Source organism: Sinohyriopsis cumingii, chromosome 18, assembly GCF_028554795.1.
Source record: "Sinohyriopsis cumingii isolate HCF-2022 chromosome 18, ASM2855479v2, whole genome shotgun sequence".
Lineage (NCBI taxonomy): Eukaryota > Metazoa > Mollusca > Bivalvia > Unionida > Unionidae > Sinohyriopsis > Sinohyriopsis cumingii.
The window spans coordinates 22,683,225-22,707,940 of record NC_142978.1 but is presented as its reverse complement, the minus strand read 5'-3'; the positions used below and the strand labels follow the sequence as shown (position 1 = coordinate 22,707,940).

The window sequence follows — 24,716 nt, the reverse complement described above, 5'->3', positions numbered from 1 at the left end:
ATCAGGATACCCAACAAGTGTAAGATATCTCCTACTCTGTCATTTACTGCAGTATTTTGCTATTCCCTCAGTTTTATTTTTCTGATCTAAAAGTTTTAAATTAATACACTTAGGTATTAATATCAAATTTTAAAATAATGACATAGTTTTCCTTTCTTTATTTTTTTCTCTCTGCTCTTTCACAGTAGTGGTTATAGCATACATTGCTACCCTTACCCATCTCCCATTACATCATGATTAGGTTTGCATTGAGGTTATTTTAGATTTAGAAGTGGGGCATTCTTGCTACATTATGATGATGAATACATTTCTAGTATTTCTTTCTTGCACATTCAGAACTTGATAAAATGAAATATTTCATAAGATTCAAAGTTGAACCATATGATAACACATTTATAGAGTGTGGAATTACAGTAAATTGAAGTAATCTGTGTAAAAAAAAACACAGGCATGTTAAAAATTTTATTAGTAACATGATCAGTATGAAATGGAGAAGCTCTCTATCTGTGATCAGATTGGCCCTTTTTTTTCTTTATCTCAGATTGGCCCTTTTTTTTTTCTTTATCTCAGATTGACCCTTTTTTTTTCTTTAGTGAGGAAAATAGGAAGATGCCAAAAAAATGGCATACTAGACAATACTCTGATATCTTAAATTAATCTGCATATGAGATTTTTACCACCACACAAACACACACGCACACAAACACACACACATATGAAATATTTGAATGAGAAACAAAGTCAAGGACTCGTGAGTAGATAAAATGATTCTTTGCTAAAAAATTATGAGCATTTAACATAAGTATTTTTAATGAAAATGTAAATCTTTTTATTTATGTTGCATCATTTAATTTGCCTATTAAATTCATGATATGGAATATAACAATTGATAATGGTCTCATATCAACAGGAAATTACACCGAATTAAACTTTTTCTGTGCAGAAATTAGGATTAAAAATTTGTGAATTTAATTTTATTATGGGGCAACAATTTTTGTGGTTGATACGAAACACAAATTATTATATCAAATGAAAAATGTCTTTTTTGACAGAAGCGTGTGTGCAAATTTAAGTGCTGACAGTATTCTTTTGCTAAGCAATGAAAATGTATCCCCAGAAAATAGACTAATTCAGTGTAAGTGTATAGTCATCGTATATCATGGTAAAATACGGCAAAATATTAAAACACTTAAAAAATACATTTTGGGGAATAAAATCTGCAGAAATTATTTAATTTGAAAACTTTTCACGTTCAGATTTTTTATTAATTGAAAAATCACAACATCATGTTGACATAAATTCTCAAAATTCCAGTGAAAGAAAATTTTAAAATCTTTGGGTTTTTATGTATTCCAGTATCATACAATACAGCTATCAATAACTGCTCACAACTTTATTTCTGACTTGCCAAGTATTCAGTCAGATCTTTGCAATTTTGTAAATTACAAATTTTTCTAGCAAAAAGTTCAACAAATTCCCAAAATTTTCCGTCTTTTCACAGGATTCAAATTTTTTTAGATTTTTCTCTGTACAACTAACATTAGCCTTTGTGGGAATTAGCTTTTTTATGTTGTAGAAAGAATTTAAAACCAAAATGCAAACTACAGTGCCTTCAGCTATTTAAATATCGTTTGAAATTTCTGTTTCGCCAGTAGGTAAAAACCAGCAAGTTTAGGGTGGGCTAGCAACTTTTTAAAGAATTTTGCTACTTCTTTTCATAGTTAAGAGCGCACAAGTAACTTTTTAAAGCACTTTGCCACTTGTTTCATAGTTGCTTGCATACAATCCAGCAGACTCTGAAAGGTTAATCTTAATCACTCTATTTAATACATTTCAAAACTTCAGAATACTATTGAACCTAATGTTCCACGCCATATTTATATAGTAATTCACATAAACGTGTGTAAAAATTTAGTCCTAACCCATTAGGGCATTTTTCTTTATCATACAAATGAAAGTTACTCCAGTATTACCTTTTCGTATAAGAATAAAATGAAACTGCCATTTTGGTTTCAAAGAAATAAGGTTAGGAACATCAAACCCATCACTGGAGATTGGCATTTCTGATACAGAACAAAACAATGTGCCGATTGTCTGGAAGACTCATGTACCTGACTCTTGCATACCTCTTGAAGGCTGAACTTCGATTTGATGAGAATGTTTACTCTGCCAGTATCCACTGACAACGAAACATATTCTTGTCAAGATAGAAGTGTTTTCGATGTGAACTTAATTTAGGAACTTTGTGATGGAACACCAGAGAAATATCTTGGAGTTTCGAGGGAATGCTGTTTATGTAATAAAAATTGACCCTATATTTCAAGGATTTTATATTTATTACATTTATCTTTAATTTAACTTACATTTGCAACATTTTAAACTCATTGCCTTTTTATCTTTTTCCTTTATGTCTTCATCTATTTGGAAAGGTTTTTCCTCCTAATTTTTTTTATAAAAATTCTATAATTTACATTTGAGAACCTTACTTGTAATCAGTGCCATGTAGCCAATATTGTGCTGATGTGCCAGTAGATCCAAACATGTGCTTTGGTTTCAAAGTAGAAAAAAAAATCATCAAAAAAGCTTATTTCTGTAATATTAAATGAACACTTGCAGAAAATACTTGCATATTTATTTTTGTACAAAGCAAAATTTAATCGTTGACAGGAATGCTCCAGTGACCTAGTGAAAAGATCGTCTGCCTCAGATGCAGGAAATCGCAGGTTTGAACCCTGGCCGAGTCATACTAAAGTCTTATAAAAATGGTACTAACAGCTGCCATGCTAGGCGCTAAGAATTGACATCAGGAACAGTATTATCCTAATAAATTTGGGGTCTTGGGTGGCCAAGTGGGGCTGGGGGAGGGGATGAGTGATCGAAGTTGCTCACCTTTACAGATCACTATGACACATCTCACTTCTGTCCATGTGAGATTGATTCTCAGCTCAGTTAAGGTGAGAATGCCTGCCAGTAGCTACATCTACCAAATAAAATGGCTGCCACATAGAGTCTATCATGTGCTGACAAATTGAATTAAACCCCAACACAAAAAAATTAATAAATTTATGCTGTTCTCTCAATTTCAGTATTGCAACTATTGGATAAAATGAGTATCATAGCATTCACCAAGAAGCCCCATTATATCCTACTTTTATTGATAAATGTTTTCAGCCATCAGATTAGGGGCCCCGAGTGGCCGAGTGGTCTAAAGCGCTCTCCGTTACGGATCATTGCCATCTCATCTCTGTCTGCATGGGTTTGAGTCTTGGATTCGACTAATGTGGGTATGTGAGAAAGCTTGCCAGTAGCTTCTCAGGGTTCAGTGGTTCTTTCCGGGGTTTTCCCGGATTCTTCCTCCACCATTAATTCTGGCCGCCATGTATAGCCTATCGTGTGCTGAAAAATGGCGTTAAACCCTACAACAACAAGAATCAGCCATCAGATTCAATTAGAGTTAACATAGTAGAGATTTAATTATGATATATCATATGTACTTGTTTACAAGTCAGGTCCAGCTGCAAATTGCATAGACCCAGACCTGCCATTGCATAATGTGCCCACAGTTCTGGGTCTATGCAGTTCGTTAGGAATAATCAGTAGAACAAAGAATATAGACCCTGATCTGCAGGCACATGTTGTGATTGCAGATTATGTTTTAGCACTTGGACACAACGTTTAAGTGAGTTTATATTGTATTATCAATAGTTTCAATATTGTTCTCAACAAATGTTGGATGTCTTTATGCCTGGTGCAAAATTCCAGTAGAGACACACATAATAATGGTTTTAAAAGTTACTGCAGTTGCAACGCTCTTTTTGGAAAATAAATACCATGCCAAACAAAATTTGAAAATTTTATAATGTGTATTTTTTTTTAATTTTCGTATTCTGTAATTTCTCTTATAAATTCAAACCCTATAACTCATAATTATGTTCTGACCATCTTCCACATCACAGCAAGTTAAGTTTGGCACTAACCTGTAATGACCACATTTTTCCAGTACTAATTTAAGTTCTGCAGCTGATCCCCCTGTTGCAAGTTTGAATCCTATATATGTGCCTAGGTTGGCTGCTATCTCTGCACCAAGCACTTTACTACTGTTTACTTGGCAGTACATATATTTTTCATTTGTTTATGTGCCATTGAACACCACATAAACCAGACACTTTGTTTTACAGAATACTTGTTGACATTAATATTATCAAGGCCTCTTCGAGAATGCACATTTATGGGATTTAAGCTAATTTCTATAAAAACACATCAAAATCAACCAAAAATATGAAAATTACATATCATATTTTCAAGCCCTACTGTTACTTCTTACCAAATAGGTGACCAAAGTGTTTAGAGTGGCATCATCCGATGCAGGAGGTCACAGATTCAAACCCCAGCCAAGATATCAAAGACTTGAAAATTATACTAGCAGCTTTCGCTTGTTGCTCAGCATTAAGAGGTTAGAGTTAGGACTGGTTTGCCTGGTGTCAGGATAATGTGACAAGATGGGACATGATGCTACACATCTGCAACATATACCTCCATGCTAGACATCACTATAAACTGCCACACTGCAGACATCATAGCAATATGACTAAAATTGTTAAAGCTACATAAAAAATAAAAACACACATCTTTACATCTTCATTAAATCCCTCATATATTCGGAAAATGTTTCCCCTTCTTTACAGATGGACAGGGAATTTCAACGTTAAGATTCAGTTCTAGAGGAGACTCAGCTTTTGGCTCGTTCATGAGGTTATGGCATACATCGAAGTCACAACACATCACCAACAATGGCATAAAACGAGCACAGTGCCGCAAATTGCTTGTTAATTCTTCATTATAAATGCATTAACTGAATTGACGTAAATAGAGCACAACCTGTAATTGATGGAAACTAAGGCAACTGCAAACATCATGGCATGTGTCATACGCTTAGGATTCATGGTAGACCCAGATCTGTCACCACATTATGTGATGCTGAGCTCTGTATTCCTGGGGTTTTTTTTGGGTGGAGTTCTAGCTCAAGTTGAAAATCTTCAAATCTGACATAACTGAAAGAGAACTGAAATTAACAATCTCAGAAAGTTAAATTAGTATTTAATCCTATCAGACTTTCAAAACATCATAGATTTCAGACTTATAGCTTGAGTTTTGCACTCAAAAATGTTTCAAGAATATTTTGCAGATTTGGATTTACAATGTTATCTATTAGCCACCAATTATAGATGGGTATGTTTGGTGTCCATTGCAAGGAAAGTCCATAAATCACTTTTTTTTAGAAGCTGCATTTCCAGGATTTAGTACATCATTGAATTTTCAAAGAACTTGTTATTTCCACTGTCATTGCTAATTTAGCTTGTTATTTCCACTGTCATTGCTAATTTAGCTTGTTATTTCCACTGTCATTGCTAATTCAGCCCAAGCTTTACAGATGTCGATAAAATTTCGGAGGACACTTTCAAGATCTAGAACAGTAACACTTCTCTGGATTAGATACGTATGGATCTGTCTCTGGATTAGATACGTATGGATCTGTCTCTGGATTAGATACGTATGGATCTGTCTCTGGATTAGATACATATGGATCTGTCTCTGGATTAGATACATATGGATCTGTCTCTGGATTAGATACATATGGATCTGTCTCTGGATTAGATACATATGGATCTGTCTCTGGATTAGATACGTATGGATCTGTCTCTGGATTAGATACGTATGGATCTGTCTCTGGATTAGATACGTATGGATCTGTCTCTGGATTAGATACGTATGGATCTGTCTCAGGGTAAAGAATATAAAAAACAACATAATTTCAAACTTGTGAATGGAAGGTTTTGTAAAAAGAAACTTGTACTGCAGAAAATAGAATAAAGCCAAATAAAAAGATATTTGTGGTTCTGGTTAAATTGAAAAACAAAATTGTGGCAGATTGGTGGGTAGAAACTATTTTTATTTTTGCTTTGGTTTTTTTTATCTCAGTCCAGCTAGATTTAAATGAAGTATTAACTAGAACATAAGCATATATTCAAATCTTGAATTTAACTTGATCATAGTTACATACTTTTGTTAATTTTTTTCTCCTGAATTTTATTTTTTCCCCACCTACAGACAAAAAATATAGGGTCAGCAAGCAAAATAATAGGACAGTTGGGTAACCAGAATGACATATTTTTTTATTTTGCCTAATGTCCCAATAACCTTAAATTGATGATTTAATTTTGTATGCCAAATAGGTTTTAACATCAAATGTCAATATAAACTTGAATATAACTGCAGTAATGACAGTGCAAACAGTTTTGTAGACAGATTTTATGTACTTAAAATTCTTTTTGTTACATGTTTGACACCAAAAGTTTGTCATAAAAACTTAATTTCACATCTTTATAAACCAAATATTAGAGGAACTGGAAATATCATCATACAGATGGTTTTCATGAAGTATTTAACTTGTTTTTTCAATTGGCATTTTTTACGTTGCTAAGGGTCCAAGCAATCCAAAATAATAATATATAGGTTGGTATGTATTTTCTTTTTGCTAGTCGTGTATGAATATCAACCCTAGATATTTTTTCCTGCTGAATATGTATCCCAAAGTGGGGGTCACTACTTGGAAAAGCATGTGAAAATATTTCCATCACACTAAATGCCATTAAAATTATAGCTGCATGACAATTTCAAAATTCATCAAATTCCATAGGTTGAAAATTAGATTCCGATCATCAAGTACACAAAGAACAAAAAGCTATATTGGAAAGTTAATCTTTTTCAGCATGACACAGTTATTGAATTCCCACTGGATTCCACAATAGAAAGCCTAATTGTCCGTGATACAGCAGTCATAAGTCGCTAAAGATTTCCAAAAGCCTGGTGTACTTTTCATTGATTTCATCATTTTCTTTTGCAGTAGTGTTATTACGATTAATGAAACTGTATAAAAAATTTTCATTGTTATATAATAAGAGACAGATGTCACAACCATGCCATTTATTCAAATAATCTCCCCCAGAATTCATAGCACTATGTTACACCAGGGTGAAAAAAGTTAATCGTATCAGTGATGTCGTAATTTAATACTCATCATTTTGAGCTGTGCATTAAGCGTTGCTTTTACAAACTGGACTACCATAAGCAGGGGTTGAAAAATCACTTAAATCCTTTCTTCCAGTAAGTAATTACCGATGGAGACCAATCTGTTTTCCCTCTTGTAAGCATTTATTCGCATTACAGAGGAAGAGCCAAAACACTTGTATGAGCTTGCTTAGAACAGATGGAAAATATAAATTGGCAATATTCTTAACTAAATATTCTTTTTATTAAAAAGAAACACTGGGAAAATATACACAACTGCTAGAAATATTTACTTGCTGTTTTGAGCTGGGCAAGTGAATTTTCAACCCATGTTGAGGATCTTTGACATTTTGGCTACTGGGGGTAATTCTAAAAATACCTATATGTAGATTCCCTCTCTGTAAAGGTATTAAATGTTTTGGCAATCTGAGAGAAATTTGCTTGCTTTTCATAAAGATTAACTTGTCTCAAAAAACTTGTACATATTCCTAGTTAAATATTTTAAAATACAGATTTTTGGAAGTGGATGTGAGCATTGTTCATGATTCTTTTGCAGATATCAGTTTCAAAGGTTTTTCAGAATTTCTTTTTTGTTGTTGTACTTAATTTAATGGATTGTGGAAGGTGTCCTCTTGTTTCCATTTAACTCGTTGCATTTTTGTTGGGTATATATTTATTAACTGATTTTTGGCAACCATGAAATTATGAAAATGGAAGTAAGTGAAAATAAAATTTGCAGGAAAATTAAAAATTTATTTGCATGATATCTATTCAAAATACAATGTAGAAATACTTAATGGATATAAAGCTAGATTTGTCTAGAAACAAAATAGTATCATAACAGGAAAGAGTTGTAAGAGTATTGAAAATGGAAAACCGAAGTACTTTATAGTTTTTTGTAAGCTTTATGTATTTAATATGCATGTCCATTTTTAACAAATTTTGGTATCACCTGCAACAACATGGTGGGACTGAGTCACTTTTTAGTCAAGAATGCCAGCATCAGTTTTCTATTTAAGGTTTGTGCAAGTCAAATTAAAAGACATACATGATTGCACAGGTTGCAGATGAGAAACCACATTCCATGAAAGTCTTATATTTAACGTAATAAACTTACTTTCCAGTCAACATATATACCTGCTTTTAAGTCAAGCCCAACTACAAGAAACATAGATCCTGATCTGCTGGCACATTATGTGATAGCAGTTCTGGGTCTAGGCCATTTGCAGTTTGATCTGACTTTTAAACGAGAACATACAGTACAAGAAATGAAAGGAGAGAACCAAATATATTGACATATCGTAGAAGTCTGTGAAAATAGTTCAGTCATTTGTAATACGCAGCTGTAGTAGAGTAGCCAAGGTGTTATCAGAGCAAAAAGTTGTTTAAAAAGGGAAATAAAATCAATACAAAACTGAAAAATACAAAGCTGAACTTGACACCACAACTTTGTGGAATTTATGAGTAACAGAAGCCTGTGACATTCTATTACTTAAGTGCATAGGCCTTATAAGATTTCTATTTTTAATGTCATACTGTATATTGAAATATTTTTTGAGGCCACCAGTTAGGATTTCTCTTTCAACAAAAACATTAGCTGCTGATTAATCTGTGTTTGAGATGAGAACAACAAATTACCAACCGATTTTGATTTCAGAAAAAGAAAAAAAACAAGTGTTAATTAGCTAAGTTGTTGTTGCTACTTTGATAAAGTTGCAGTTGTTGGAAACATAATCTGTCTTGACAGAAAAATTAGGTCAGCTACAAGCATTTTTATGATAGCTTTGGTGTGATTACAAACAGGAGAAAAAAACTTTTCTTAATTAAAATGGTATTATTTATTTATATTTTTTAAATTAGACAATGTTTTAAAAATATGTACATGGGAAAATTATAATTCTCATATACTGATGGGCAGATATCTTCTTAATATCTGATATAATAGATACATTTTAGGCCATGTTAATATGCTGTCATAATTGCTTCCCATGAAGTCAGTATAAAGGCACATAAAAGCAAAGATAAAGATACATAAAGCCAAAGATAAAGATACATAAAATCAAAGATAAAGATACATAAAGCCAAAGATGCAGATACATAAAGCCAAAGATAAAGATACATAAAGCCAAAGATAAAGATACATAAAGCCAAAGATAATGATACAAAAAGCCAAAGATAAAGATACATAAAGCCAAATATAAAGGCACATAAAGCCAAATATAAAGGCACATAAAGTCAAATATAAAGGTATATAATATCAAATTTAAAGATACATGAAGTCAAAGATAAAGATACTTAAAGCCAAATATAAAGATACATAAAGTCTAAGATAAAGATACATAAAGCCAAATATAAAGAAACATAAAGTCAAAGATAATGATACAAAAAGCCAAAGATAAAGATACATAAAGCCAAATATAAAGGCACATAAAATCAAATGTAAAGGCACATAAAATCAAAGATAATGTTAAATAAAATCAAAGATACAGATACATAAAATCCTTAAAATACAGGTGAAAATGGTTTTAAAATGTCCAATTTTTTCTCTGATGGTTTGTAATCTTAAAGCTTTCTAATTAAGTTCACATTACAAAGAAGCTTCCACTTCACAGGGTTCACTCTGGTCTAGGTCACCCTTCAGGATGTATACCATATGTACACGCTTATAAGATGAATCCAACTGCAAATTGCACAGACCCAGATCTACCATCGCATAATGCACCAGCAGATCTGGGTCTGTGCAGTTTGTTAGGAGTAATTGGTAGAACGTAAAACTTAGACCCTGATCTGCAGACACTTTATGCTATGGCAGATCAGGATCCTTGGTGTTTGCAATATACTTGACTTATTAGAGAGCATAAATGGTAAATAAGTCAAGTATGTGAGTCATCTTCCATGCATGGCTCAATACCTCCTCAATATCTCTGTGATTTGTTATTTAAGGATGGATGCCAGTCTCTAATGATGGGTTTGATGTTACAAAGTGTGTTTGTAGAGTTTTCATTCTATATATTTTTCCAACTACATAAAACATGCAGATTTACTGAACATAATATTTGGAGGCTCACTTTGGTATCATCACAAAAGGGTGACCGCAGGGCAGATTTGGCTGCTTTATCTGCCCTTTCATTACTACCCTAAACTAAACAAGGCAGGACATTTATTCATTCATTTCTTTCAATTTACCAACCAATTTAGTTTGTTGCAGTCATTTCTTTAAGAGTTAAGATGAAAATTTTGAGAAAAATAATCTGATTTTCATCTCTTTTAATTTTTGTGATGGGGAATTAAATACTTAAATTTTAAGATTGCACACTTGAGAGTACTGTATTGTTGCATACCATATATACTTGCTGATAAGTCGAGTCAAACTGCAAACAACAATGATTCTGACCTACTGTAGCACAGACCTAGATCTGCCGGCACAGTATACAGGGCTTGTGTTTTGAGGAGCACAGTCATTTTTGTGCACCATCGCTCTACCTAATGTTATTGTTCAAAACAAAGATTTTCAGATGTTTTCTGAGTAAACTTCTTAATTTTTGTCCAAGATTTCATGATAGTTGCATTTCACAAATACTGATATGTTTACTGGTTCCGCCATTTTGATATATGAAGTTATGTGCCATAAACGATGATGTCCTAAATATTGAGGAGAGTGAATAACTCTTCTCAACACTACCAGGAGAACTGTTTGCAGCTCTCCTGCATTTTACAAAACACAAGTTCTGATTATCCATTGGTAGATCTGGGTCTTCAGTTTGCAGCTGTACTCAACTTATAAGCGAGTATACACAGTAATTCTTTGCAAAAAGCATTAACCACTCGTGCATTTGTAAAAAAAAATAAAAACTATGACTAAGTTCTAGTCATTTTGGTTTTCATAAATTTTCTCTTGATCCCAGTTCATTTCATTGTCAGTCATAAATCTGTACACTGTGATCTCTAGTGATTTATCTGTAGAATCCTTCTGCGCACAAATAAGGGGAGGTAATGGTAATAAATGCTATAACTTAGTGAAAAATATCATTTTGCCATTCAGTATTTTGAAGATTATTATATAACATTTATAAGAATAACAAATCTGAGATTTTCAGACATTAAAGAGTAAAAAATGAGCTTTGATCACTAAAGACCATGTTTGGCCTTTAATCTGCATGGAGTGTTTTACATCATTCCCACTAAATCTTCTTAGGGGCCCCAAGTGGCCAAGTGGTATGAAGCACTCATCATTACAGATCATTGCCATCTCACCTCTCTTTTCATGGGTTCGAATCTCTGGTTTGACCAATGTGGGTATGTGAGAAAGCCTGCCAGTAGCTTCTTGTGGGTTGCTGGTTCTTTTGGGGCTTTTCCTGGTTCTTCCTCCACCATTTATATTGGTCGCCATGAATAGCCTATCTTGTGCTGAAAAATGGCATTAAACCCTACAACAACAACAACAACAACAATCTTCTTTGCCCTTTTATCTTCCTGCTGTATGAATGAAACTTGGAACTTACACACATCCCCCCCCTTACTACTGTGTGTAATAAATTTTCTTAATCATAAATTTAATAAATATTTGTCACTTACACTCTCCTTGCTAAAACAGCTATGATTTTTTATTAAATACAATTTTTCTCGAACTGCAGAAGTGGGATAAAACAAGCTGTTAGATGGGAAATGTCATTGAAATCGATCTCGATTAACTGCTATTTCCTTATCGTTTTTTTTAATGTAAAACTGACATACAGTACAATTGAAAGAACAGGGTCAGACAGGACTCGTGTTTTAAAATGAAACCCCCATATCTGTTTAACTGGATCTCTTGGTATCAGTCTTTTTTTATTTTTCTTGGTGGCAATTTCTTCTATTCCTGTTTGAAAGTTATTTGGTGATGTGGATTAACAATTTCTATTACTGCATTTTGAAGTTATTTGGTGATATGGATTAAAAATTTCTCCTATTGCTGTTTGAAATTATTTGATCAGGATTAATATTTTTTCATTTGCAGTTTGAATTTGCTTGGTAATCCAGATAACAAGGGTTTCTTGTGATTGGAACAAGTGTAAAAGTATTTCATAATAAAACCCAATGGTTTTCTTGTACTTCTCAGATTAAAGGCAAAATTTCATGTAATGAACATTTGTTGTTGTTGATTGCTTTCCATATAAATACAGAATAAGTGGGTTTTGTTTCTTCATCATGTTGCCATGGTCATTTTCACTGTTACTTTTACATGTGAATACAACATCAGTGGAACTATTTTCCAACCTACCTTCAAAGGCACTGTCACTGCTACTTGTGAATACAAAAATAAGTGAAATTTTCCCCGCCCTTACTCCACAGACTTTATCACTACTACTTGTGAAAACAAAATCAGTGGAATGTTTTCCACCTTTCCTCCCTGGGCGCTGTCGCTGCTGCTTCTACATCAGTATAAAACAAAAATTTACTTTGTCCCACCAATTCTTCGTATACACTATCACTGCTACCATACATGTGTATACAAATAAAAACTATGGATTTTTTCCCATTCCTCTTCATGGGACACATTCCTCCAGCAATGCCTATTTTAAAATCTTAAAACCTTGACCCAGACATAATTTGTGAAACTTCTTAACATATAATTTACACAAGGTAGTATTTCCAATGCAGAACATACAGAACATTGCAAATTAGGTGCAAACTGCAGCTAAATATAAATTTTAATGGTTCAGTTAAACACTGTAACATGCACTTAGTAAATTGACCATAAAATGTGTCAAGTCATCAATACTACTGCAAGTTTTGCAAAAGCATTGTTGAACACAATGACACCTTTACCATTCCACTTAATAAAATCCAGAAGAATTTTGACAAGTACTAAATTGACATTTTTGTCTCAAAAAGACAAACTTTTGCTTAGTGGGAGGTCCATTATTTCAATTAACCATCTGATTAACCAAGGTCTCGTAATAGTTATATAAATTGCACCTTATAACCTCACCTTTCCTAAACAAAAACCTCTCTTATCCATTCAGGATCTGTTGTTTCCCTCTCTTCATTTCACCTGATTATTTAACCTCTCCCCAACAGCCACCAACCATGACAAGCCAACATTTGGCCCATTCCTGCTGTATATTTGATTATCCGCTGTATATGGAAATTTGATAGTTTTCATATGTATGTGTGTGCGTTTGTCTTTAAGCTGGGATTTTTTAGGGGTCCTCAGGAGCCCCAAAATAGGCCTCAATCCTGGTGTAAAATATTTTAAATTCATGCATTTCAGCAATTTACTCCAGAAAATTTTATTCCCCAAAAACTAAATTATTTCCCAAAATAATGGGCCCACACCCCTTCCCAAATATCCCTGAAAAATCTGTTAAATATGTTTATCTGCCTGTTAAAGAAAGGTATGTAATTTTAAATCAGGGATAAGAAAGAGGTAAAATTTCTGTCATCACTTCATAAAGTATCTCGGTGAACATGAAAATATATTCTGTCGATAGAAATGATATGTTTTGTCACAAATTGCATCGTAGTTTAAGTTGTATATATATATATATATATATATATATATATATATATATATATATATATATATATATATATATATATATTCTTGTAAGACTCTGAACACACTCTAACACTTCAGTTGCCCATACATATTGTGTATGGAAGAGAAAATATGTAGAAAATATAGTGTGGTGACACCATGATTTTAACTATAAGAATTCAATATTATTGAGATAGATGACTATTTTTTCCTACCAACAATAATTTACGTTGTTAGAAAATGCCTGGCCGCATTATGACTCAAAAGATGAGTCACTATTATGGCTGCCCGGGAATTGCGAAATTTCTTGTATATTGGGTTCTTAGGTCACAATGACATCAGCAGGTCAAACCATGTTTACAGTTTTGGATTGGTCAATTTTAAAACTCTGCATGACATTGATGAGGAAAAACATAGTTTACTTTTTCTGCAATAGCCAGTTTGTCTCCAAGCGCTTTTGGGGTAGAAAGGTTGTCTGCTGCTAATTGTTCAGTATCTGTAACCCACTGAAATCCCAATTCATTGTGGAAGTAAAAATATCTGCTGAAGGTATTTATATAAACATAGCAAAGGTTTATTTTGGAAAGGATAGATGCATAATGAAAAAGCTTTTATGGGTGTTATTGCTTATTAGATTATCTCTCAGGAAAAGACAAGTATTGATTCATTCCTTGGGTCCAGAACTTCATGTTCAAACTTTATAAAGGTCCAGTGTTTTGACCTTGATCCATATCCAGAACCTGGCAATAACAATCAGTCACAGTTACATCTAAGATCTAACTTCTTGTTAATGTATATTTATTTATGAGTATTAACTCCTAGGACTTTTGTCCACAAAACGGTGCTGGGTCTCAGCAAGGTCCTTTTGGGTCCTGGACCATGGTCCTTAGGAAAATTTAACCTCGGCCTGCAAAATTTATTTTGCAACAAAAATTCTTGCAAGTTGGCAGATTTCAATTGACATTTTCTGAAACAGTTTATCTGATCAGGTTCAGTTGAGTTTTCTGTTACATGTATAATTTATTTATGCACAGAATTATGTATTAATGTAATTATGGATTAATTGATTTCTACACTTATCCTAAGAATACTTGGGTTTTTTTAGGTCAAGGTCACATTGTTTCTTCCATGGATATGAAACAGGTTCAGACATGTCTAGAAAACCAAAAATCTGATAACCTAAGAGATTTCATTCATCGCACCAATTATTGCAGTATTACTAAGCTTATACATCCATGTATCATATGCATCCATGTATCATATACGTCCATGTGTCATATACATTCATGTATCATACACATCCATGTATCATATACAGTCATGTATCATACGCATCCATGTCTCATATACATTCACATATCATATACATCCATGTGTCATATACATTCATGTATCATATACATCCATGTGTCATATACATCCATGTATCATATACATTCATGTATCATATACATCCATGTATCATATACATCCATGTGTCATATACATCCATGTATCATATACATCCACATATCATATACATCCATGTGTCATATACATCCATGTATCATATACATCCATTTATCATATACATTCATGTATCATATACATCCATGTGTCATATACATTCATGTATCATATACATCCATGTGTCATATACATCCATGTATCATATACATTCATGTATCATATACATCCATGTATCATATACATCCATGTGTCATATACATCCGTTTATCATATACATCCATGTGTCATATACATCCATGTATCATATACATTCATGTATCATATACATTCATGTATCATATACATCCATTTATCATATACATCCATGTATCATATACATCCACATATCATATACATCCATGTGTCATATACATCCATGTATCATATACATCCATGTGTCATATACATCCATGTATCATATACATCCATGTGTCATATACATCCATGTATCATATACATCCATGTGTCATACACATTCATGTATCATATACATCCATGTGTCATATACATCCATGTATCATATACATCCATTTATCATATACATGTCATATACATTCATGTATCATATACATTCACATATCATATACGTCCATGTGTCATATACATTCATGTATCATATACATCCATGTGTCATATACATTCATGTATCATATACATCCATGTGTCATATACATTCATGTATCATATGCATCCATGTATGATATACATCCACGTATCATATACAGTCATCTAACAATACACTGCATTATCTCTTCTATAATGCCATATTTCAAGATTTGTGCTGATTTTAAAAAAATATTGTTCCATAATATCGACAGAATACATGTGTACACACATTATATTTTTAAGCATTAGCTTTATTTCATTCTATATTCTGAAAATATCCTCTTTTTTTTTTTCTGAAAGGATGGGTTCACCCCAAATGTTTCAGATATGAGATATGGCATAGATCCTGCACTGCATCTGAACTGTGCAGCTGTGTAACTCGTTTCAATAGTCAGCTGATTTTGTTTTATTGTGATACACTGTTCACCTGATTTCTCTTATTTCCATTGATTTTATGTTACTTTTTGATGTTTTGTTCCCTTGAGATTGTCATCACAGCAATAAAAAGTCCTACATATCAACTGGAAATAAGAGAATACAGATGAAGATGATTCTTTCCCATGTTTCTTCCTTTTTAATTACCTTTGACACTGTATTCTAAATGAATTTTTAAACAAAAAATTGACATTTGGTAATCTGTATTTTACCTTCATTGTTCATATATTGATTTTTGCATCCAGTCCTGTCGATTCCCATTCAGAACACTTTTCTGTGAAAATTCCAGGTTGTTATCATCTTACAAAATTGTTCACCACCAAAAAATATTGGCATTTGCTTTGATAAAACTGCATTTGCAGAATTTCTATAGTATAGTGATATAATATGTATTGCTGGGTCCCCATGTGGCTGAGTGGTCTAAAGTGATCACCTTAACCATTTCACTGCCATCTCACCTCTGTCTGCTCTGGTGGCCTAGTGGTTAGAGCGTCTGCCTTGGATGCAGGAGGTCGTGGGTTCGATCCCTGGCTGAGTCATACCAAAGACATAAAAATGGTCCTAACAGCTGTCTTACTTGGCACTCAGCACTAAGAGGATACTGTTAGGACTGGTTGACCTGGTGTCAGGATAATGTGACTAGGTGGGACATCATGCTACATGTCTGCAGCATGATGCCCCAGTGCTAGACATCACTATAAACTGCCCTATTGCAGACATCGTAGCGATATGGCTGATTTTTTTTTGAAGCTACGTTAAAAATCCAAATCACACACACCTGTTTGCATGGGTTCAGGTCTCATGCTCAGCCATTGTGGGTATGTGAGAAAGCTTACCAGTAGCTTCCCATGGTCCATGGTTCTTCTCAATTTTCTTACCCCACCAGTTACAGCTTATCATGCACTGAAAAAATGGCATTAAACCCAAAACAACAACAATAACAAGATGCAAATCATAATCACACTGATTAGTTGCATCACAAAAGTTTATTTAAATATTTTTACATCGCATCATTATTATTTTAATAAGTCATATACATACAAGCAAAATTTGGATCATGATGTTACTCATTACATTAGCTATAAATAGATTGTTTCATAAATTTTGTTATGACCTTAATGATTGAGATTGCTCATGTAATAGGCGTACACTTTATACGTTCATTTAGCATTTTGAGCTACGGTCGATGAATTGGCAGAGCATCGGGCACATAATCCAATACTTTGCAAGTGCTGGTTGGCTGCCTCTTTGTGCCCTTGAGAAAGGCACTTACCTCCCATTTCCTCGATATGATATAGTCGGTAATGTGTTAAAAGTGTGCTTAACACCAACAAAAACATAATCTGTCATTAGAACGAAAAGAAAGGTCAGCAAAGCACGGTAAGTACTAAGCGTAACATACAGTTATTATTATTTTGTAACAATTATTTTTTCCATTGTATACTCCTGATTATGATTCAGTATTGTAGCTTTAGCTGCCTTTAATCTCTGGTTTCAGCACTTTGTGACCAAAATTTGTAAAATAAACATGAATAAGAGACTTCAGTTCACTTTCCAATCAAACAACCACTGTTTCAAAGAATTTGCCATATGTACTCGCTTATAAGAGAAGTCAAACTGCAAGCAACAAAAATCCTTATCTGCCATGGTTCATTATGCCTTGTTCTACTGATTACTGCTAACAAACTGTACAGGCCGATCTCTACTGGTGCATTATGTGACAGCAGGTCTGGGTCTGTGCAGCTTGCATTTGAACTCTTAAAAGTGGGTATATACAGTGTGGCAAAGAATTTCTCCACTTTGCTATAAATAAGTTTATGTTTATGGATTTTAAAAATTTGAGTAATACTAGAGTTATATTTATGATTACCATATATACTTACTTATGAGTCAAGTCAAACTGCAAGCAACAAAGATCCTGATCTGCCATAGCAAAATGCAGATCATGGTCTATGTTTGTTCTACTAATTACTCCTAACAAACTGCACAGACACCAGTCTGCTAGTGCATTATGTGATTATGCAATTTGTAGCTGGAATCTTCTGATTGCTTATACATATATATATATATATATATATATATATATATATATATATATATATATATATATATATATATATATACAGCATAAACCCTGATCTGCCAGTGCATTATGCAATGTTCACGGCTTATGATTACAGTTGGACATGATATTTTAGTGAGTATATACAGTAATATATGTTGTACATGTAAAGTACTGAAAGAGGATACAATCATATTAGGGATGTACATCAATGTCAGATGATAAAGTTGTCAAAAGCATTTACAACCTGCTGTAAAGTTTATTGTATACTTGCTGTTCAAAACTTCAAATTTGATGTCTCTTTGTTGTACTGAAACAATTCACATAGCCACATTTCCCTTGTTTGGATGTTTTTAAGAACTTGAATCGATAATCTTCATTTGGTACAAGTTGAATAAATATTTTCAATACCGGAGTTCTCATTCATCAATTAGTTTCTTGACTTTTGGTGACATTACTGTTTTCTATGGTTTTCTGTGCTTTGGCCATTATTTTGGGATACATCTTTAACGTAGACTGCTGACACCTAATGCTTAAGAACATGTCCATATCATTTTCATGTTTTGAATTGCTTGTCTATAAAACCCTTCATTTAAACACATTTCCTGTTATAAAACTTTCATTTAAACACATTTCCTGTTATAAAACCCTTCATTTAAACATGGTTCCTGTTATAAAACCCTTCATTTAAACATGGTTTCTGTTATGTGTTTGTGTGTGATCTGGATTTTTAACGTAGCTTTAGCAATTTTTCAGTCATATCGCTACGATGTCTGCAGTATGGCGGTTTATAGTGATGTCTAGCACTGGGGCATCATGTCGCAGACATGTAGCATGATGTCCCACCCAGTCACATTATCCTGATACCAGGCCAACCAGTCCTAACACTAACCTCTTAATGCTGAGTGCCAAGCAAGGCAGCTGTTAATACCATTTTTGTAAGTCTTTGGTAAGACTCAACCAGGGATTGAACCCACTACCTACTGCATCCAAGGCAGACGCTCTAACCACTAGGCCACCGGAGCGGTGGTTTCTGTTATAAAACCCTTCATTTAAACATGGTTCCTGTTTAAAAAAACTTTATTTAAACATGGTTCTTGTTATAAAACCCTTCATTTAAACAATATTCATGTTATAAAACCCTTCATTTAACATGGTTCCTGTTATAAAATTCTTCATTTAACATGGTTCCTGTTATAAAACCCTTCATTTAAACACATTTCCTGTTATAAAACCCTTCATTAAACACATTTCCTGTTATAAAACCCTTCATTTAAACAATTCTTTTTATAAAACTGTTCATTATAACATTCATTCATAAGACCTATAAAACCCTTCATTTAACATGGTTCCTATTACAAAACCCTCATTTAACATGGTTCCTATTATAAAACCCTTCATTTAACATGGTTCCTATTATAAAACCCATCATTATAACATGGTTTCTGTTAGAAAACCCTTCTTTTAATATGGTTTCTGTTATACAACCGATCATTTAACATGGTTCCATTATTAAGACCCTTCATTACAGCATGATCCTGTTATCAAACCTTTCATTATAACATGGTTCCTATTATAAAACCTTTCATTATACCATGGTTCCTATTATAAAACCTTTCATTATACCATGGTTCCTATTATAAAACCTAACATTATAACAGGGTTTTTGTTATAAGACTCTTCATTAACATGGTTCCTGTTATAAGACCCTTCATTTAACATAGAACCTGTTATAAAACCCTTCCTTACAACATGGTTCCTGTTACAAAACTCTTCATTGAACATCATTTTTGTTATAAGACCCCTCATTATAATGGATGTCCATAGATCTTATTTCATTAAGTGGAGTAAAGTCAGATGTATCGGGTACTGGTTGTTGTTGTTGTTGTTCTAGGGTTTCATTTTTCAGCACAAGATAGGCTATACATGGCGGCCAGTATAACTGGTGGAGGAAGAACCCTGGAAAACCCAGGGAAGAACCACCGACCCACAAGAAGCTACCGGCAGGCTTTCCCACGTACCAACGTTAGCCGAGCGTTGGACTCGAACCCACGCAGACAGAGGTGAGATGGCAGTGATCCGTAACGGAGAGTGTTTTAGACCACTCGGCCACTCGGGGCCCCCTCGGGTACTGGTACTTCATTATAAGTTGGTCTCACTGTAAGGTGTTAATTTATACTATGGCTTTCATGGGCAGTATGCTAATGAGGGAGTATGTACTATTCCAAAATCCCATGTATGATATCCTTAAACGTCTGCCAAATGAATATCAATTTGTATTTATGGTTATTTTATCTCATTTTATATAATTCCCAGAGACTGTTGGACTTAGGACTATGGATTCAAAATCTGATGGTCTGTATTTGAGTCCCACCAAAGCCATTGTCATTGTGACTGTATTAAAAAAGCACTTAATTTTGCTTTCTCCAGTTAATGAAAGCTTAATGCAAATGGATACTATCATGCACTTAGAGGTTAACCTGTGATGGTCTGGGGTCTTTTTATTTGAGGAGACATGTTTTTAATTGATTTCATGTCACATTAATCAAGATGAGCATTGGCCTAATGAGCAGCTAACAGGCTTATGAAGAATTTTATCTTTCAAAAACACTCATAGGAAAACTTACATGGTGGTTCTGGCCTTTGAAATCAGCTTAGTGGAATAATATTGCAAACCACATCCTTTGTCAAATAATATCACGCAGTTTTAATTCAAGGAATGGAAGAAGGGGGAACCCATTGGCCTCAACTGGGTTGAAAGGTGGAATCATTTAGAGATACCCTTACATGATTCTTGTTTGTTGAACTTGTTCAAATATGTTCCATTATCACAGGCACTCACCACATAAATTTGTTAATTTCTGCAAGAAATATTCACTTTTCAGACATTATATGCTTCGAATCAGTCATTGTTTAGTCAGAATACAGTGCTCACAGTTTTCTGCAGTCCACTGTTCAGATCATGGTTAATTTAGCTGACACGGACAGAGTAGAAAACTGGTATAACCAGACTTGACAACTAATTCAACGGGTATATGTTGCTGGAATAGTAAATGTTTATTGCAGAAATGAACAAATCCATGACCCAAGTGCCAGTGACCATTATCAACCTGTGCTGTCATGATCCATCTATACGGGGATTTGAATTCCTCATGTTCATGTAACCATTTCTCTCTAAATAAAGATTATTTTTGAGACATAGGAATCTACATATTTTGCCAAGTACACCAGAAATAAAAGTCTTAGTTTGATAAAGATCATATACCGATTTTAACTTGAAGCTACAGAACCAACAAGTTCATCAGGCATGGCTGGAGTATTACAACAGGGACTTGAGGATATGGTATTAGTTTCCTGGTCAGTTCTTTTGAAAACTTAATAATTCATCTAGCCTTGCCCAAAGTAGGCATACAGGAAGTGGGCAAAGCACATGTATGTTCACAGCTAAACCAGGGTACAAAGACTTGTAATAAGCCAAAAGATTGCTCATCTCTACTTTCAGTTATCTCGAGTAGCCATTGTAGACATTATCATGCAATTGAGAAATTAAGTTTCATGACTGAAACACAAGGTGCACCAAAAAAAATGAATTTTTCACACAAATTTTAAAGAAAGTCACTGAGTATGGAATACAGGTCACAGATGAAAAACAAATATTATTTATCAGGATCATCCACACACCAGGTTTGATCATTCTTGGCAGTATACATGTAGTATACATATGCCAAAAGCTCATGTAGTCATGAAAAATTTAACCAAAGCTAGTAAAGATGAAATATAGATCAAGTCTTTTGTTGTAAAAGTGGGGTTATAACAGATTTCATGATCCTAGCATGAACAGTGCCTGAGAAATCAACAATAAATAAACTTTAATCCAAATTCGTCATAAGGTGCATCCCCATTTTCTGTATAGGACAGCATGCTCAGAGCATGCCAGAAATCAGTGTGGTCATGAGCTAAATACAACAACTTAACCCATGCCAGTACTCTGAAATATAGCTCACTATGACTTTTTTTTGGTATGATTTGGTACTAAAAGAGACATACAGTAACCTTGTTTAATGAGAACAGCATGAACAGTATAAATGTCAAATTGGACCAGAGTCAGTGAAATATGTATCACAGCAACCTACTTTTATGATAAGGGTGTAGTACTTATCAAGATGTATCCTCTCACCATGTTTCGTGATTACAGGAGTAGCAGTATTGTAAAGTAGATCAAACACGAATGTTGTCATGAGCTAAATGCAAAAATTTAAGCCAGCAAAATGTTAAATATATGTCCATTGACCTTTGTTTTAATTGTGTGGTACTAACTGGGATCCATACAATCATGCAGGTCAATGATTCCATGATAAACTGTGCTTGGGAAACAAACTTAATATAGTCTTACCAAAGTCAGTGCAATATAAAATATTAGTCATAGTGACCTACATTTGTGATGAGAGTGTAGTATTCATCAATATGCATTCCTTTACAAAGCTTCATTATTCTAGAGATAACACACACATCCATGTGCAAACGTGCACACACACATACACACACACAGTATAAACACACACACAGAGTGGAGCCTTATTAATTTTGACACCTTCAATCCCAGTGAATATGTCTGGAGTAATGAGTTTTCCAGATAATTGAATCATACACATTTTTATTTTGTAATGTCATTATACTGTATACATTACATTATATAAACATATATTTGCTAGTTGTACATGTGCTGTATATTCAATAATAATGAATACATCTAATGACTTGTGTTTATTTCACTTTATTATAACTTGTACATAAATACAAGTTTAAACAATTTCACACTATATATGTACAAATTATGACAATTTCCTGAAGAAATCTGTAACTTTTTTTAGCCTGGATTTATTGACAGACGGATCATTGTCAAAGTGAAAGGATGAGTCAGATATAATATGCCCGCAGATGTCTTGAATGGTAGCTTTTTGGTGATCTTTATGCTGGTTAAAAAAAATTGTGCTAGCTGGTATCCCTACTTGTCTACTCTTGCTTGATGGTGTCACCATAATAAATAAAATGTACAGTGATTACAAACTGAAATCTTGCAGTTAAATGCTGTTTGGCAGACTAATAAAAGTCATTTTGATGAGTCGTATTTTACAACTATTATAGCTGCTAATGAGCCAATAGTTGACATTACTTTTTATTCTGAAATGAAGCCCGATACTGTCCAAAGCTTAGGTCAATCAACATTTTATGTACAGTCATCAACAAACCGTTATTGTTACATACATTGGTAAACAGCATAGAGACTTAATGACACTTAATTTTAATAACTATATGTTATGCTAAAAGTCTGGAGGATTTGATCCCAGTGCATTTATTTAATTATTAACACCCCTGGTACCAAGTAGCAAAAACAGACATTGTTTATATGACATTGTATAATTGTTCACACTACTACTAGTTTTTCCTCACACATGAGCACACAATCAATTTATAACTTTAATGTGCAGATAGAATTCAACAAGAGATTGGTAAATTAAAATTCCTCCGAATTCAAATTTTCCTATTGTTTGACAGATTATATCCACATTATTTAGGCACATTTTTATAGCAATTTTTAAATTTGGTCCCTGATTTTGTTTTCTGGATCTGGAACATGGGTTTCTGGATTAATTGAAATAATTGTTGTTTAGGAATTCTGTTCCCATTGAATTATTTCTGGATAGTAAGGTTTCCAGATAGACAGAATCTGATTTAATGATACTCTCAAATCTGATTTAATGAGACTATCTCTCTGTGTCTCTGTCTTTCTCTCTCTCTCTTTCTCTGTCTCTCTCTCTCTCTCTCCATCTCTCTCTCTCTCTCTCTCTATATATATATATATATATATATGTGGCAAGAGTACAGTACTTATGGGAATGCATATAGTCATCTAGTTTGATGATTATATCATGAACAGAGCTTAAAAAATAAACAACAAAATGTTCTCAAAGTCAGTGAAGCATGAAACATTGGTCTTTGACATATATATATATATATATATATATATATATATATATATATATATATATATATATATAGAGTACTCATCTTGATGCATCCTCTCACTAAGTGTCATCATTCCAGATTTAACAGTATTTCTACAGTGTAGAAATTAACCTGAACTATATGCAGAAACTTAACCAAGAATATGTGGACATATACAAGTATGTACTAGTTAATGTCCCTCATACCCCTCCCCAGGGGTTAGGTGTCATGAAACGCACTGCAGACTGTTGTTTACAACCTAGGATGAAGGAGTGGTTGATATTTAGTGAGGGTGTACATATGTTTATGCAAGTATCTGCAGATACCAATACCAACTCCAATACAGGAAGTAGTGTAATAGTTTACCTCTGCTTCATAGAACTGAACTGCAATAATGATAGGCTAATATAAATTCTTACAATAAAATGAATGTCGTCATGTCTCAGGATGTGATGAAAACAACAACAACATTTTATTTAAAGGCTATAATGCCTGATTGCACATGAATTCTGTGTACATCCTGTACATCTG

The 24,716-nt window shown here is 33.6% G+C and overlaps 1 protein-coding gene across 1 annotated transcript in view; it reads left to right on the top strand.

Annotated features, from left to right (window-relative positions):
- The window catches only part of LOC149776213 (uncharacterized), a 138,890-nt gene that overhangs the window by 73,131 nt on the left and 41,043 nt on the right, over positions 1 to 24,716 (top strand). The gene's annotated exons all lie outside the window — the stretch shown is intronic.